Raw genomic sequence first — 19,611 nt, 5'->3', positions numbered from 1 at the left:
CTTGGTGGAACATATGATTTCGTCGGAATCAACCTGGAGCGTGATTTGCGACTTCATTACCGCCATCATGAAGGAGCTACGAAGAGAAGAGCGCGCCAGGAGCGCAACAATGGAAACGGAAGCATAGAACTAGAGAAAAAGCTACGGCTAATGGTCTCTCCTGTGAAGTAATAAGCCACCAGCAGTACCGCAGGAGAAAACAAAGACCATAGAGGAAGAGACGAGGGGTTTTAGTCGGTGGGAGTCCGACACGAGGGACAGGAAACATGAGGCTTTCTTGTCTATCAGTGCATAAAGCATTTCCCCTGAACTCTTTTAAAAAAAAAAAAAAAAAAAACATACCTATATTCATACACATACCTACACATATACATGCATATCCACACACACATACATATACACACATAAACATACATACATGCATTCATACACATACATAAATACATACATAAGTACGCACATATACACCCATACATACATACATATACATATATAAATTAAGAATATACCTACATATACTCAAATAAATGACAGTGAAGATAGAGTACAATAAAATGAGGAAAGTCTAAGCAAAGAATGAGGTTTGTGGGAAAAGCTAGGGAGAGCGTGGCATTGCTCAACTAGTGAAAACCCACGCAGGAAAAACACCCACGAAGAGAAGGGGGGGTGTGAAAAACCTGCGAAAACCCTATTTATTAGTAAAAAAGATAAAGTAAACTTCCATGGTAAGGAAAGTTTCTTTGATTACCAGAGGTGTGAGATTGTAATTGTGACTGTACTTCAATTTTCCATTTCGTTGACTTTCGCGAACTTAATGTTATGTAATTCTGAAAATTAATTGTTGAAACTGCTGTAATTCAAGAAAACGTTTGCCAATATGTGTATCTGTAATTCAAAAAAAGGGGCTCTTATGGATGTGTGTCATATATTTTTATGAATGACACTCGACACAACTGCCATATTTAATCGGTTTAGAAAATTTCAGATATGGTATCTGCTGAGACATACTATGAATCTTCGGTGGTACAAATTTCTGCCTTGGCTTTTGTGTGGTGTGACCTTGTAGACTCTCGCAACTGGTAAAAATGACTGGAGGACTTATTCCAGTCGGGAAAACAAATTGAAAATGTTAACATCAGATTTTTGATGATCTCGAAATCGGTTTCCTAAGCATACTTTACGGGCAGTTCGAGAATAAACTCGAGAGCTCTTCTCAGAGGTACACCTATCTATTTTTATCGTTTTATTGGAGAATTAAACGCTCCTTCAAGGGTCATCAATACATCCAACTTTGGGAAATGCGAATAAAATTTTATCACCTTTCCGTATCTAGTTTTTATAAAACCTCATTAATTCCCATGCTGTCCAAGGGAGTGAAATTTGGCTGCGGATTGCCTAATTCAATGGTCAACGACGCATGTTTTATACCTACCTTTGTCGTGGTGTTGACTCATTCCAGCACAGTCCATGTTTATAGATTGACCGCGGTGTCCGAATTGTCTCTCCCGTATCACTAAAGTCAAGCTATTATATTTTGAGTACGATTAAGATAGCTCGAATTGCCTTGCGGCGATTTTTATCGATTAAACGGAGCAGATAGTGTGCTAAAACGTAATGAAAATACGTATCAGGAAATGGGGGGGGGTTCTGATTCCTATATATTGACACATTTTACAAGCCCTGCTGTTTGGATGTGTGCCAGATGATCATTCCACATCAGGCATGTTCAATGAATTTTTACATGTTGCTGCAGTGTTAGTGTTAGGAACCAATAAGGAAGCCGCAAGTGAAAATATGGAAATAACTAGTATTAAAAACAAGTTTACATTAATTGCCTTTTAAAGTTTTAAGAAAGTGAAACTCTTCGTCTACTTATGCAAGGCAAACTACCAGTCAAATCGGAAGAATGTGCGAGTCAGCCTTAAACGAATTAGGTTTCATGGGTTGCAGGAATAAATAATGAAAAGATAAGGAGAGATTTGTTAATAAGCTTCGGTGAGGTCACGCTAGGTACGTATGGAAATTATTTAAGACTTGGCGGTAAACGGTAATTTGAAAATTGGAAAAGGTTAAAGAAAAATCCGCTAGATTTTCTAAAACTTCCTACGAGAAGGGAGTTAGCGGAACTGGCAGTTTTAAAAGACTCAGATCGTGAGCCTCTTCATTCTTGGAGAGCACAGGGAAGACTTAAAACTATTAGAAAGGTAGAGGCAGAATACTGAGTTTCCTGATTGACCCAAATTATATTGGCACAGTTGATCACAGGAATAAAATAAAGGAGATAAAAACCTTCATCGACGAATTCAGGAGTTCGATCAAAAACATTAATGATTCGAATCTAGGAACCCGAATATTTCTATTGATAACCGAAATTGAATGCTTTAAGTGGAGCCAATCTTGCTAGTCTCTGAATTATATCTAAATGTATTGTTTAGGATTACATGAGTATCTTATAAGAGCAAGTGTATGTGGATATACATTATGCATGTATGAATCCATATTTATGCGTGTATGTTAGGTGCTTCCACCACACGCTCTTGTGCGGGTTGCAGGGAATATATTTTGTAGATGTTGATGAAGGCCGTTTCTCTGATAGATGAAGCCAGAGTATATCTTAAACTACAAGTAATTACTAATTTGTGCGAAACTCACTTCTTCATTTCCTTTCCTAGTGTCATTTATGATTCCCAACAGAGTCCTACAGAACTTCTGCTTTGACGTTGATGACATTGTCCGCGTTGACATCCGAGTTTCGAACCAAGGACCATCTGGAAAATGTTTACATAAATTGACATTATTTTTGCTGGCTTCATTGAAGATCATGCATAAAGATGAACTCATTCCTCTCCTTCAGATGTTGATTCTGTAAGTACAACCTGTGAATAATAGTATTTCAACTATCAGAATATTATAAATTCAGTCTTAGTTCTTTTTTTATCGCAGCAGTAGCCGAGTGTTATGCAAGCATGAAAACCACGTCAGGTGAATTAGTTTTAAATATAAAAAAGAAAGTGCTGGGATAAATCCCAAGGATACAGAAGAATGGATGTAAAGCATATTGACTTTCAATGGGATGTTCAAAACTTTCATAGAGGGGAGAATATTAGGGATACGAGGAAGGGGCAGAAATAGGATAGAGATGTTGGACGGAATGAAGGGAAGGAGAAAGTATGCCAATTTGAAGAGGAGCTTATGGTAATGTTGGATGCTGAGTTGCGTTTGGTTATGAGAGACAAAATATTTATTTGGTAGTTGTGTCCATCCAAAACGTACATTAACCGGTAGATATATAATGCCTATAATAATATAAATAAATAAATAAATAAATATATATATATATATATAATAACAATATTTTTTGTGCGAATATGTTTAATTACGAAATTCATGTTTGTTGGACAAGACTCCGTTATTCTTACATTTAAGTTGCCTTAACTCTAGTTTTTAGCTCAAAATATCTGATAATCCTACACTGAGGCGCCACTTCTAAACATGATGTTCCGGTTATAATACATAGCGCACATTTTGAGGGAAGAACAATTACATTAATTTGACATAAAATATCTTTAGTATTGAATGATATACGTATTTTAAATTTCCGAAAAAGTTTTTTTGTGACTTCTAGGGTAAACAAAATTTTTGTTGTAACCAAGGGAAATTCCTTCCATCAAATTATCGTTTGCTTGTATGACAGTTTCCTTTCAAAGCGTTTTGAGATATCATGTTTATCGGAAGCATCACTTGTGCCCTTAAGCCGTTGTTCTCCTGAAAGTGCGAGTTGTTCATGTGAACACGAGGTCAGTTGATCGATCATGTGGGGTCACGAGGGTAGGCACTTGCTCCTCCGTGGGTGGAAGGTGAGACCGTTTTCCATGAGCGGAAACTTGCATCGACTCTATTATGTCGCGTGCGTGTGTTTACCTTCACGACAGAGTCGCCCGGCCATTCAATCAGGAATGCACTAAAGGATCGATCGAAGTACTATATATATACGTGCGCCTATCCTAAAGCAAACCATAAGGTCACCATTGCTGCAAACTCCCATCCTTCTTCTCCTTCGTCTCACTTCGAAATGCCTCTTGTTTCGATACTTGGAAGCGATGATAAGCAGCATAATGGGTAGAAAAACCAGATAATGTAGTGATTACCATATATGCTTGGGTTGTTGGCCAACGATCTCTACCTTGATGGGCAAACTTGAATAAAGAATTTTAATTTAAAAAGCTTTAACATAATCTCTTTTTACGACCACAGTCGTGAATTTAATCATAACTAATATCTTGTGATTTATACGTGTAAACATTTTTGGTCTTTTTTTGTAAAAATATCTTATTTCATGCGTAGAAATTGTTTGAGAATTCTGTAAATAGCCACTTTGGCGGAAAACACTGCAATGAGATAGGGATGAAGAAAAACTTTATAATTTGGAAAGCATGGAGACAGAAAAAAAGGTAATCATTTATGCAGATAACTTTACGGTAGTCTGTAGAATTATCTACATTATGAAATTTAGACTCATAATTTCAGAATGTGATACACGCCTGATGCTAAATGGTAATTATGTAAGTATTGATCACATATTTACCCAGAACTCAGCGTCTAGCTTTACTTGTTGCTCAGAATTAAAAGAAGCTAAGATATATAAATTAAATGGTTCTCGAAAACAATGCTCGGCAATGACAAGGAGACCTATCTGCTCATTGCCGGGAAGAAGCTGATATTCAAGAAATAAGCAGCACACTGTACTCTTCCACTGATATCTGTAAAAGTAAGACGAATTTCAAATCTTCAACTTATTCACAAGGCACTTGATTTTCAGGCTGAGGGGTTGAAATTAGTCGTATCTCAGCGAAATCCAATGGACGAATTCTGCGTGTTCTTTATGTAATGAACATAAACTTTTTCGTGGTTGAGCCGAAAACCATCTCATTCTAAAACTTATATATTCTTTCAATATCAATTATTCGTTTCCCCTTGGAGTTATGGCTATTGCATAAAGGAAACGTGTCTCATAAAGTTACCAACCGAAAATGCAAAAGATTCCTTGGAAAGCGGTCCCTTAGGTTGAAGCAGAAGAAAAGTGCGATGGACGAAATTCGCCATTACGAAAGGAAGAAATTTTACAATCTATGCTGAAAGAGTTCCAATGGAAGTGCTGAGAAACGTCAGGTAGCTTATATTATAACTTTTTTAATTCTTTGATCTTTTAGGAAAATCGCGGACAACTTTGCCACGGTGAAGAAACTTAATGGAGCAAAAAAATGAATATCGACAGAACAACGGATTTTAGCAATACAAGCTGCGAATATTTGCCGGGAATCGGATAAAAGTCTAGCGGAAAAGATTGGCTTCTACGAATGCAATTGTGTAGGTAATCTGTTCCGGGGAAACTGTGGGAGTGCGAATAAATTTGGATCGCGATCCAAAGCTCTTAGAGGACATATTTATTGTTATTAAGTGAAACGGAGCATATTACATTTGCGAAGACTGTACTTGCATTGTACATTTTTTATATTGCGCCAAAAATAACTATTAAAAAGTTACCAGCAGTGGGAAATTGTTTATTTTGAGTGTAAAAAATGCACCAGATTGTAAATTTATCATTATAACCCTTTGATGTCCCTTACCGTCCACATCAAACTAAGTTCGCAGGATGAAAAGTTGTAATGAGAATTATTTTCACGTCGACTCACTCAGGAAATCTAAATCACTTTAAATTTATGAATGCATATTTCAGTGGATATTTACACTTTTCAATATCCGTGCGATTTAATACTATCCTAAAATCTGTCTGTATAGCGATATTCGCAACAGTGTGGTTTCTCCGAATAAGAATACGATAATTAAACTTGGCTCATTTCTTCTCTTTTTTTCAAAACTTTTCAAACTTAAAATACGAGAAATATTGTTGTCTTTGGCATAAATTGGTAATTCCTCACTCTTTTTATTTAGAACACGACCTGGATTACGACGTTAGACGTCATCATCAGCTCACCAACCACCAAACACCAGCTCACCAACTCGTGTCGAAATTTTGAAACACTTTTGAATATTACCCTCAGGGCAGAATTCTAGCGGAAAAAAATATCGTCAATGATCAGAGAGTACCCGATCATTCCATGGTATGAATAGAGGATAGAGACATTTATATGAGGAAGATAATGAAATAGTACATGTTATTCACGATTTAACTACAATATGAACGTTATTGTATTTAAGAGACACAATATCAACCAGTATACATATCGGAATGTACGAGGGTCATCCGGAAAGTAGTACCCGTTCGTGCCGCATGAAGTGCTGACGACGCGAGTAGCCGCTGGACGAGGTCAGATAGCTTCAGTGGCTTGTCTGCCTTCTCTGAGCCAAGTTGCGTGACGCTAGCATTGCCTGTGTTGTTTCTGTGATTGTTTACAATGTTTAAAAAAATTGAGAACGCCGCCAGTTGTGAAGTGAGGGCAGTGATTAAATTCCTCAATGCAAGAAACGTTCGCCCATGTGATATTCATCGCCAATTAAAGGAGGTGTATGGAGACAATGTAATGGACGAGTCGTCTGTTCGGCGGTGGTGTCGCAACTTCAACCTGGGGAGGGGGAACACACACGACGATGAGCGTTCGGGGAGACCGTCTGTCATTACAGACCAACTGGTGAGCTCAGTTGACGAATTCGTGAGGAACGATCGCCGCGTCACAATTGATGACATCTGTGAGCATTTTCCCAATGTTTCTCGAACAATTGTTCATGAAATTGTTAAACACCATCTGCATTATGCAAAAATTTGTGCAAGATGGGTCCCTCGCGTATCTCAATGAGCTGGCGGCGAAGGACTATGCAGCAGGAATACAGAAACTTGTCACACGTTATGACAAATGCCTTAATTTGCTTGGAGATTATGTTGAGAAGTAGTTTAAAGTATCCTCTTTCAAATAAAATTTTTTATGTTTGTTAATATTTACTTTTGTGTCTTTATTTCACGAACGGGTACTACTTTCCGGATGACCCTCGTATACTAACGTTGAGGGTGTGAGTTTCCTGGAGAACGAGAACTGTTGTTTTGGCACGTGTAGCCCAAAATATATGCAATGATAATGTTAATATAAAAAATTTGTACTTCGCATTTGATATGCTGAAAAATATTTTTGGTGAAGGCCTGTTGAATGAATGGTTGTATTTCATTTTAATTCCCTTTTTTCTTATAAAAAATAACTCATTTACGTATTGGTGAATTAATCCTTGTTTTGAATGAAATCTTCCTCCAGCAAGTATACAAATTTGCCCGTTAATGGATGAATTTTTACTATATCGTAGGTGCATGTGTACTTTAGTTGATGCTTTATGCATTTGTAAGTTAAAAATTGTTTTACATGAATACATACGCCTCTGTGGGTTTAGCTTTGCATGCATATGTTGGTTTTGCATGTGGTTTTATTCTCTTTTAACGGCAGTGACCCAACACCCCCCGCCATACGTCACTGTGGCGGCTTGCAAGGTATTAAGTAAATGTACATGAAATATACAAAAATGCTGACCACAAAATGAAGCTTAAAGTTAAGTAAAAAGTGAGTTTATTAAATATTACGAAGTGACTCCATGGACAACATATTTTGATCCGCCTTTTGACATAATATATTTTGAAATTCATACTTTTAAAATGTCAAAAATTTAAAGAAAACATTGTCAAGGGGTGCTTATAATCCTGGCATTCTTTTACTCTATATGGATACTAGTCAAATAATTAGCATTGAGTAAAATTATGATGTTGTGGTTTTAATGGATTTTTATTTTTTAGAATTTTAAAACTTACAAAATTCCTCATTCTGAGAGCTAATTTTAAGCCCAACTTATGAAATACTGATGAATTCTGATGTATTTATTTAATAGACCAGAGTTTAATTAATTTATATGACATGTTCATAACAAAATTAGCTGAGGGTCTAGCAACACTGTTATGATATATTAAAAACCAGAGTTTTGTAACTCAAGAGGTTATCAAAGAATAACCTTTCTTCTTAGTCACTGCAAACACTTATTTTTGTGTGTCGGAGTGACGAAAAATAAACATATCTACGTAGCCAAAATGGCGGTAGAAAACAAAGAAAAATAATTCCGCACAAGGTAATAGTAAAATCATCGAATTTAAATATTTCAAAGCATAACAGGATGTTCGAGTAACTCCCTCTAGATGATTTCACATGGAATGAGACAGCACTGAAATATTAACGCAAGAAAGCAGTAATACCTTTAGAGCGATGGTAGGGTCTTGAGGATCAATTTAAAAGGTAAGTAGAGAAATGCTTACTTGAAATTTCACGTTGGCTTGAAATGAGTTTGAGCAGTATTTTTTTCCAAAATGAGGGCATTTGGTTATCTTCTACACTATAAAAAGGATATACAGAGTGAAAAAGGAGTAAGTACTTTGAAGAGTGAGTGAAGGGGGAAGCCTAAGAATGACACTTATCAGAGAAGGAGGGCAATTGATTGGAAATATCCTGTGGTACACTATCTTATTAAAGACCATAACTGAAGGGCACCTAGAGGAGAATAATTATAGAAGATCAAGGATGATAAACTAAGAGAGGCAGGTAATAGGTAATGTCGGCGCAAGGAGCTATGATGAGATAAATTGATTGGCAGGGAAGAGGATACGAGTTGGGGAGCTTCCACAAACCAATCCGATCGATAACCCGTTATGACGAAGAATACTGAACATAAATATAATGATTCATATTATATCTTAGTAAACTGCTATTTCATGTCGCAGTTTATTTGATTACATGAACATTATTGGTAATAAGTAAGAGGCAATACTGTGTTCTTCAAGAGGAAGATATTTCCATGAAAAATGAGATAGCTTTATTACGAAACCAATAGGGAATATTTGTAAAAACTTATTATACCAAATTTTTGGTCACCAGGTGACCATAGTGGAAATAGATGGAAATTCTGTGTTTATGTGATGACACTTCAATCTCAGTAGGCAGCACTATGTCGGGGCACGTCTCGAAGTCAAGTGGTGCCCTTGACTGTGCCGTGCCTCCGCATATTTATGCCTCCTGAGGAGTATTATCAGACGCTAAAGCTCTCTGGTTGATGACTGGAATATGAATACTTGAAATCTCACATATATTTACTATTGGCGTTTGGTTTTAGACGTTAGTTATAACGCTGAACAGCCAGTCCTCCACGACCTAAGGAAAACAAGGTTACTATAGGGCTCATGAAAACAGTCTTTCCGCTAAGTTGGTACGGCTCTACATATAAACCACAAAACCTAGGCCCATATAAACCATATATATATATATATATATATATATATATATATATATATATATATATATAATACACAGTAACACATAATATAGAAACACAAAAAAGAGAACACTCACACGTATTTTCTTGATGTTTCGACGGAAGCAATCCGTCTTCCTCTGAAGATATAGAAGTAATGCTTGCATTACTTCTATCTCTTTTTTTGTGTTTCTATATTATGTGTTACTGTGTATTGTACTATTCGGCACTTCCGTGTTACGTCTATGAAAGCATATATATATATATATATATATATATATATATATATATATATATATATATATAAATATATATATATATATATATATATAAATATATGGAACATCTAAAAATTTTAGGAAAATGTGGTAGGAAGAGACTATATGGACTGATTCGTATTATCTATGAGGAAGGAATCTGGCCGGAAGACTTTGTGAGATCATTTTTAGTTCCTATTCCGAAAAAGGTAAAGGCTATATCATGTGAGGACTACGTGACAACAAGTTTGTTTTCCTACGCAGCTAAAATTGTTCTCAGGATAATCAATAAAAGGAGAGTAGTGCAACTAATTACTTAGGGGATGATCAGTTTGGGTTTAGGAAGGGGAGTGGTACGCGTGATGCCATTGCAGTAATGAGATTATTAATCGAGAGGAATATAGAACACAACCAGGAGGTATTTGCCTGTTTCATAGAATTTGAAAAGACATTTGATAGAGTGAATTGGAAAAAAAACTAATGATTATGTCACAGAGAATGGGAATATATTGGAGGGATATGGGACTAATCCGGAACCTGTGCATGTCTCAGACTGTTCAGATGCGAGTGGGGAACGGGGAGTCCGGATGGGCAGTGTTAGGAAGAGGTGTAAGGCAGGGTTGCCCATTATCACCGTTGCTGTTCAACCTGTATGTAAAGGAAATAATTAAAGAGGCACGGGAAGAACTCGAGGTAGGAATGAAAGTGGGCGGGGAATTGGTAAAATCAGTTAGGTTCGCTGATGACCAAGCTTTAGTTTGTCAGTCAGCCAAGGGGTTGCAAGCATTGCTGAGTGAATTGGAAATTCAGTGCGATAGATAAGGACTGAGAATCAATATTAATAAAACAAAGGTTATGCGATTTTCCAGAAAGAAAAAGTCTAAGCTAAACATTAAAATAGGAGGGCAAAAACTAGAGCAAGTAGAACAGTTTACGTATCTCGGAAGTGTTTTGGACCAACACGGTCAAAGTAGTGGGGACGTAAGGAGAATAATGCGCTAGGCAAAGAGGCTTTCCCTAGGAGGAGGGAGTTGATGGCAGGGAAGTTGAGCAAGGTTATTAAGAAAAGACGCGTAAACACTTTGATATGGAGCGTAGCTATGCACGGCGCGGAAACGTGGTAATCGAAGCAGGATGAATGAAGTAGATTGAAGGCTGTTGAAATATGGGTTTGGAGAAGGATGGAGAAGGTGTAATGGACCGAAAGGAGAGCAAATGAGGAAGTGCTACATATGGAGGGTGAGAAGAGGGGATATTTGGGAGAAATCATAAGGAGGCCGGAAAAACGGATGAAGGGCGTATTGACCGGCAGTGGGATGTCGAAGGCGGTAATAGAGGGTAGGATATTAGGCAAACGAGGAAAGTGCAAGAATAGAATAGGGATGTAGGACGAGATGAAGGTAGGAAGGATTTTCGGAGAGATGAAGTGAGACTTGTTGTTGAGTAGGATGATCTATTGCTTTGTAAAGAGATGGTTATTTGGTAGTTGTGTCCATCGACAGCCTACCTTAACCGATAGATTACCTTAATATATATTATTATTAGATAATCTGAGCGAATTAGAAAACTCACAGTCTGCACATTACCACAGCAGATGCGTACTGAATGTTGGGACGTTTAGACACGAAGATGGTGGCTCTAGTCCTATCTACCGCCATGCTAGACCGAAACGTAAGTTACTTTCTGGCCAGTCCTTGTAATTCTGATGATGAGGAAGGAAAAAACAAAGTAAACATTCAAGGAAACAAAAGATTTAAAATGATTTTGTATCAATGGCATCGTAATTCAGGTGAGACGTCTGTCCATCTGCCGTTGGAGGTGACCCAGGATGCCGGGCTAGTGATCACATCTAGAACTGCAATATGCAATGGAGAGTATTTTAAGATCTCTCTTGACCGTCATGAATAACCATCAACCAAAGTATTGAATTTGCTCAAGACGATTAGATGTTAGATGAAAGTTGGGTGCCAAAATAATTGCAGTTGTAGTTATTCCTCTTATAAAGGCAGGACGTTTTTCTCCAATGCTACCACATTTGTGACAGAGTTCCTTGCGCTTTAGCCGTGTTCTATTCATAATATTTCCCCCATAAAAGATATCAGCAGAGTTAATATAGATAATAGTACAGTGTGTATAGATAGAATAATAGGTTAACTATTCTAAACGTTGAAGACAAACATTGATTAGAATTAACTGGCTAAAACCAGGAAACTCAATAATGACATATGAATTACCAGAAATGGTTAGTATGGAAATTGTAAATATAAAATGAACGTACCTACGGTCGTGAAGCAATGGAAATGAGATAGCCGAGACCGTAAACTTAATTGGCACTAGGTTGCAATGGGGGGAAAATAAAACAAAGGTACAAGTAAGGGGAAAGATAGGGTACACACACTAGGTCACTTGGGTGTGTTTGGGAAACAGTGACACACGTAAAGCTCAATTACACACAAAAAGGCAAAATTAATAATAAAAAATGAAACAAACTTACAACCACTCGATCACTAGGGTGTGTTAAGGAATTACAGTCACTATCGTGATTTGCATTCACACACACACTTAGGGTTAGCAAATATCCCTCCTATGCCACTGTCCCGTTGTACTCACGCAGATGAATACAATATTAATACGGATGTAATGAAGCAGAAAGGACATACGTAAACATGCAATCACTCAATCATTCCAGTTTGTAAGACCTTTGTGGATCGCTCTCACTCACTCGTCAAGGTTTTACAAGGATTCCTCCAATAAATCGCAAAGATCCCTGTTTTCGATCACACCAGAATGATTGAGTGGATGAGCGAGTTTATTACAGTGCTTCTTACTGTAGTTCCGCCTTCTGTTACCTTTCCAGAAATAAAATAATAATCGGCTATCGCTGAAAATTCACACATTTTTATTAATTATAATAATCTTGTTCATTCTCGCTTTGCCAGTGCATTCTAAAACTTTCAAATTAGTGATAGAGGTTCACATTACTGTGCGGCATTTTACGATTCATGTTTGTGTAATCACAAATAAATTTCTTGGTGAACATCAAATGAATTATTTCTTAACGCGTATTGAATGTGTAAACCAACAGTGGTGTAATATCTGTTAATTGTGTCTTTAAGACATTAAATTCTTACTTTGTCAAGAAAATATTTTGAGACGTCACAAGTGGCTCAGAATCATAGATGAGAGAAAATTTCGCGCATTTACTTGAAAGAAACTTCCTATAAAGCGATAACTGAATCGAATGAATTATTTGATAATTCCTTAGCCATTAGATTTAACTCTTTGATTTAAAAACGAATCACCTATTCTTCCTCTAATTCTCCTACAAAAGTTTCATTGTTGGCGAAAATTTCCACGTAACTTGCGAAACTGATTCAAGTAATCTGATTTGCCATGAAACTTTTAGTTCGATGCAAACTTTGATTCTTGGCTCAATTTATTTTTTGCTTAACATTATATTAAAGTTACAGCTTTTACTGAAATGCTTAATTTTTTTTGTAGTTCATCTCTTTTTATTAATGTCTTTCAAAAGTGCTATTTTATCAAGGCTTTAAATATTATTTTCCGGAGTTCATATTTATCCAAATTCCGAGTATTATTTATGAGTTTCGATTAAATTATACATTATATCTACCCTTCTACCCCTAAGCTTAATTTTACAAGAGCATTTAATGCAAAATTAATAAATTGGAATTCAACTTATACTTAAAGCAAAAATTTAAAATTTTGCATAGTGTCTCTCTCCATCTGGGTACCTTAATTATTTCCTGTCAATATTCGGATATCAAAGTAATATGTTCATTCTATGGTCGGTGATAGCCAGGTCCTGCTCAGTGTTTACCCAGAGTATTAATTTGTACAGGTTCTAAAATTTGTAAAAATATAAAATCTATCACTGGTACCGCATTATGATGAATTCGCGTTGGTTGTCTGAAATATACGTTTAAGCCATTTAAATTCATTAATCCATAACATCCGTCATTTAGAGCTAATATATCAAATTGGAATTTACCTTTTATGACAGTACTTTAGAATACTGTATGTTAGCATTGATTCATCACTTGTTATCCATAAATGCATGCATACATAATATAAATGTAGTATTACTGGTATGTCATGCGTACGTATTAGACTAGTAATGATGTTACGTAATACACATATGCTACAAGCTATATTATTTTAAAACATTAACAGCATTATCATGCATTATAAAAAAATACCTATATTTTGGCCTCAATGCTAGAAGAAGACATTTATTTTTACGCTATTGAATTTTAAACTTGAATTGAATGGCTTAGCCAAAAGTAATTCATTGTTTTTATGAAATGAATCCCTTCTTTGGCATACGCCGCAACACCTCAAACATTTGATATCACCGTTTTTTTTCTGAAGATAAGAAACAACAAATGTTGATTTTATTTCTCTGAATGTTCATTAAATAGTCAAGAATAATATTTGTACGTTTTTGCAGAAGTGAAAAATGGTTCAAGAAACACAATAGCAAGATAATTTGGCATTGAAAATCCATCGGAGAAATATTATCTGTCAGCATACGGCGAGGAGAATGGAAAACTTTATTGTTTTTATAGCAGCTAGTGGTCTTAAAAAATAAAAAAAAGATAGTATTGCTGAATTACCAGTAAATTTACTAGTTAGAACAAAACCAATCAAGAGCATGATTGTATTAGCAATTTGGGAGGAAGATTAAAAAGGAAGATCATATGAAAATATAACAAAGATCTCGAAGAAAGTGCTTTATTGCTTAGAAAATATATTTCATTTGATCAGCGTGGTTGTTGTGGAGGGCACTGGACCAGTCTTTTGTCATGGAGTTTTCGAGTTTGGGATCCACCTCAGACTTGCTCAAGGACCCGGATGCAATGGCGCGCGTACACGTAACTCAGGGTTACGTGGAAACTGATAATCGTGACCTCCGTAAGACCGTTGTCAGGGGAATATTACCTAATTCTCAAAAAATATATTCTAGCAAGTTGGTGAACTTTTAGTAAGTAGCTCCTAAGGATTTATCAGTTCGGTTCTTCTCAAAAATAAAAATTGGAAATAAATCTCACCGGAGGAGATGAGAAATGTAAGTTTCAAAAAACGGGAATAAATATTTTGTCGGGGAGCTTGATGGGACGGCTTGCAAAAAACTTATCCACGAGGCGCTATGTACGCTCACCAGTACAGAAGAGAACAAGAGATGTAAAAAGTATATATCTCTTCACCTTTAATATCTCACTGTACAAGAGAAGAGTCTATCTCGTATCAAAACCGGTAATATTCGCTCATGAGGAAGTAATTGCATCCGCTGGAGGGGAAAAAATACGCGGGAAAGCCGCTAGAACGAGTGAGCCATGGAAAAGAAGCAAAAAAAAAGAACCCTTCGCGTTTCCCACTAAGCACTCCCTATCTTTTTTCACGTTTGAATAGTTTTCCGTAGAGTAGGGCGAGCCGGCCTGGAGGAAGGGAATGAGTTAGGCAGGTGGAGGTGTGCAAATGGTAATATCGCATGCGCGGCTCGGGAAAAGAACAGAGGAATTGGCCTGCGCTGTATGTGACTCGTTTGATCCCGAGTGAAACGAGAGGCTTGTCTTTCTTCTCGTGCAGACACACCTCCCTTGCTCTCATTGTCTCGACCTCCCGTTATAAACCCCTCCCTCCCGACCCTTTGGGCGAGAAAAAGAGGGTGCATGTCTGGATGGCTAAGTGTGAGAAAGGGTAAAATCATTTGAAATATTTAATATTTTACCTCCTTCGTAATGTTTTCATTTTGAGGAAAGAATTGATTTATTAAAAAAAATGATCGGTTATTAATGCTAAAAAGATGTTATCTTTTAACCTTTCGAAGATTTTTGGATCAGAAGACATAAGTTGCTGTAGGTTGTTAGGTTTTTTGTTGTTGTTAATGTTTCATCGCAAATTAAATATTCCATTATACGCACTGTTATCTGCACAAACTGGAGTAAAAATGGTCGATGCGAGAATCAACTCAAAAAGGAGTGATCATTGACTTTTTGGTTGCCATACTTTACAGTACACATATTTAATTTTATGTTATATTGCTAGAATATGCAATGCTTGGTACAAGTTTCATTGACATGACATCCCACAATGCGCCAAAGGCAGTCTTTGTAAGTTGCGTTGCGTTGCCTTGCCTCGAGGATGCTAATCAATGTGATACTTTTCATGTATTTTTTAACCCATAACAATGAATTCTTATAAAGTTTAATTTTACTTTATTTGACCAGGTGATGGAAATAAATACAATGCATAAGCCCTCTTTTTATAATTAAAATAAGGAAAAAAGGTCTTAAAAAAAGAGTTATAAGTCTGTATAGTATGGAAGTGGAAACTAATTGAAAAAAAGGCAAGCTGCATCTTAATAATTTATTTATTAGGGAAAAAAAGAAAAAAAATCAGGAGTGTGTTAACACCGGAGTATATTCGAACAGAGAAAATTTGCTGCAAAAAAACATGAGTTAACGGATCAGATGTTGATTCATATAAAGAATGCTTTTCGTCTCAAATATGCCCACTCCACATTAACTTCAGCAATTCTACTTTGTCTTTGATTCTTCCTATGTCACAGAAAACAAAGGACATTTCGTTGCAATGATCAAGAAGAAGTGAAAATGACAAAGTTAACGTTTGTGTCACTCAGAAACATGTGGGAAATGCAAAGCCTTAAGGTAAAAAGCCTACAAAGGAGTCACAAAACAAAAGGTAATAAATCATCATATCACTAAAAAGTGTTTTTTTATATTATCATCATAACTCCGTGCGGATCTCAAATCAGTCCAAAACAGTCGTGAAGTCAGTTTTAGTTAAAGTTTCAAACAAACGTATTGCAGTGTATATTATACGAAGTAATGAATGTAAAAGTACTTCTAATTACACTTGTAATCCTTGTAATTACACGATCTTCTTGAAAAAACATTGCCTTATATCCTAATTATTTCACAGGTCCACCATATTTCATGGCAGGAGAATGTAAACCTTACAGGTAAGTGCTCATTTCGCTTGGCAAATTGTGGGGAAGATGGCGAATTAAAATCGTGGGCAAAAGTAAAGTCAAGCGGCATTCATTAAAAATGAGTAGACCCAAAGTGGGGTATATCATCACATGCAGGCTGGCGTTCTAACAGAGGGAAAAATTGATAGCAGCATTGCAGTTAAAATAACTCAGAATATCGAATTTACGTGGAATTGATAACTTGCATACCTATAACCCAATCCCACATCATATTTCACCACGAAGATCATAAGACTCAATGTGAACGTAATAAAAGAGACGAAGAAATCATTTTCGCTGAAGTTAAATATTGGATACTTTATCATATTTACGAATATGAAAGGAAATGCTGTACCATATAAGTAACAAGATAATGGAAAATATACGCCTTTATTCGGAAAATTGCTTTTCCTTATGACCTATGCGTTTCATTACCTTAGCACTGTACTCATGGTAGCCGTAAATTTTGAAAAACAGAACGGAAAACACGGCCGTAAAATCTGATCACTATCAAGGATGTATTTTTCACGTAATTTTAAATTGAAGTCACACAATTTCATGTTCCTACTCATTGAGGTATAGAATCACAAGAGAGACCAAACACTGATTGCAACCCAAAACAATTCAAACATTGATGATTGCATGTTGTTCACAGCAGAGAAAGATATCGACCTTGAGTCAATATCACCAATCGATGAACTTTTGTTCTCAAAACTTTAGATCCGGACGGAATCGTTAATGCCCGTGTGCCTTGTAGTATGTATGGCTCTCTTAGGGAATGGGGCGCGAATACTTGGGAGCTTTGCGATATAAAATTAATCAGCAAATCAGAATCAACATTTATGTTACATCAAGGCTAGAAAGTTGTAGAGTGGAAATTTTAACACAATATAAACATTCTTCATTGGAAGAAATTCATGAAGTCATTTCAAATGTATGTAGTCACTCACAGAAAATACCAACTTCAAATTTAAGGAGCAATTAATAAAAAAAATGCATAAAATGCGCGTGTTTCGGAATGCAATGGAATGCCTTGCACTCTAATGGTATGATCATCATTTATAAAGCAAATTTAAGACTAGTTTTGATAAAAAATATGCCACTTTTCATTGAAGGATTGATCTTTCTGAACTGAGAATGTAATAGCTATATGCTTTTATGAAAAAATTCCATTGAGTAAAAGGTTTTTGCCCTTTGGTACTTAAAATTTAGCAATTAAAGTCCAAGCCTCCTCTTCGAAATAAATTATGCCGGTGAGCGATGAGAAATCGAAATGTTTCGAATGTAAATTTGTTTCAACACTCAGAATGCCCGTTTTTTTAGCAAAATTTGGACTCGAATTACTTTTGACCGAATTTTCCAAATAAATTTCAATCTAACTCTCTATTTACAGTGTATAAAGAAATGTTCAGTATCTTCAACTTTTAAATTTCATACATACCTGTATATACCTTTTTAGCGAAAGGGAAATTTAAGGTGGCTACATGTTCAAGTCTAAAAACAATTTTATTGAGTCTTAATTATATAATTTTTCTCTTCATATTCAAATCTGTTTGAAGATTGATGAGCATATTTTTACTCCCATCGCTCCCCACTGCTACCGTGAGCCTAGGAAAAATATTCAATAATTTCAAAGAAAAAAGCATTCATAGAGAGATGGTGATTGGAATTTACTATTCAATACAAGTCTACAGTCCTCTTTTCCGTTTGCTCCCGTGCAATTTCGGCTGCAGATGAGGTCGATATGAAAGGTACTCAATGTAGGTTTTTTTTCCATCAAACATGATCAAAAATCTGATATAAAATAATACTGTAAAAAAGATGATTAAGTTTCGTTTTGGACACTATGATTGCTAGTAATCCGATTTTGTATGCAGTATTTTTGTGGATAAGGAATGCATCGTTTAATTAAGCCCAAAAGTAAACTCTCGGCCATCATTTTAAGGTTTATGGAGTGTACAAATAATTTGCAAAGGGTGAGTAGTTTATAGACCTCTGCGTTCTATTTTAATGAAAAAATCCAGAATATCAATTTGATGCTTAGTAAAAAATACAAAGAGATTGGCCACAGCTAAAAATGAGACCACAGTTTACGCTCGATGAATAGATGTATGGTACAAGTAATTATAAATATTCCTCTTGGCTAGCCAGTTCCTTGCCTACTATATTATGTGAACGGATTTTCCTGTCAAATGTATTTTATCGGTGAAAAGGAAATTATGATGATATTCAAAAAGAGGATTCACGGCGAAGTTTGCCTGATCGAGACAGGTGCTAACAAACTCGAGCGTGGTTTTCAATTATTCGCGCGCGCTGTGGTCTTAGCCCACCGAAAGAGCTGCGTAATAAACCAGATCGGCGATTGTCACTCAAAGGAGGGAAAGTATTCGTCATAAACATGGCCTCTAATTTCCCAGTAGTAATCCCTATAGTATGGTCCATTTACCCTTGTGCGTGCTCGTACGACAAGCAGATGCACAATTCAAAGAATATCGAAAAATGATTTAAGCATACATTTCCCAAACATTTTTGTTCTTTAAGGCTTTTGTAATCCCGGAGATGTACACACAAAGCTTTGTCGTTTGTTCTGTGGTTCTAAATAATGGCAGAAATATTCGGGGCAACTTCTTATCTGTGACATCAAATTCAAGTCAAAAGAAACCTGCACTTGAATTCCCTGTTGCTTGGGTACGAGAAGTCTGAGAACCTCCCGGCACGCATACACGTCTCATGTGAAACTCTTCTGTTCCCAACACTTGAGCGGCACTCTATGAAATTTTCAATATTTCTTCTCGTATGATCTAAACACAATGAACATTGACTGAACATTTATCAATTTTTCCCTCAACGACAGCCTTCGTACGGTTTACTTTTGTGAGAGTACTATTATATAAGAGCATATTAAGAGTTATATATTAACTAGAAATCCAGGTCTACCCTAGATTGACATTGATTGCTGTCCTTCTTTAATAAACAAAAACCATATTTTAGTTCTCCTATACCGAAAAATATAAAGAATCTCCATTTAAGTCTTCTGTAGTATTACGT

Source organism: Hetaerina americana, unplaced genomic scaffold, assembly GCF_022747635.1.
Source record: "Hetaerina americana unplaced genomic scaffold, ioHetAmer1.1.p SCAF_7, whole genome shotgun sequence".
Taxonomy (NCBI): Eukaryota; Metazoa; Arthropoda; class Insecta; order Odonata; family Calopterygidae; genus Hetaerina; species Hetaerina americana.
Note: the sequence above shows the minus strand (reverse complement) of the source record.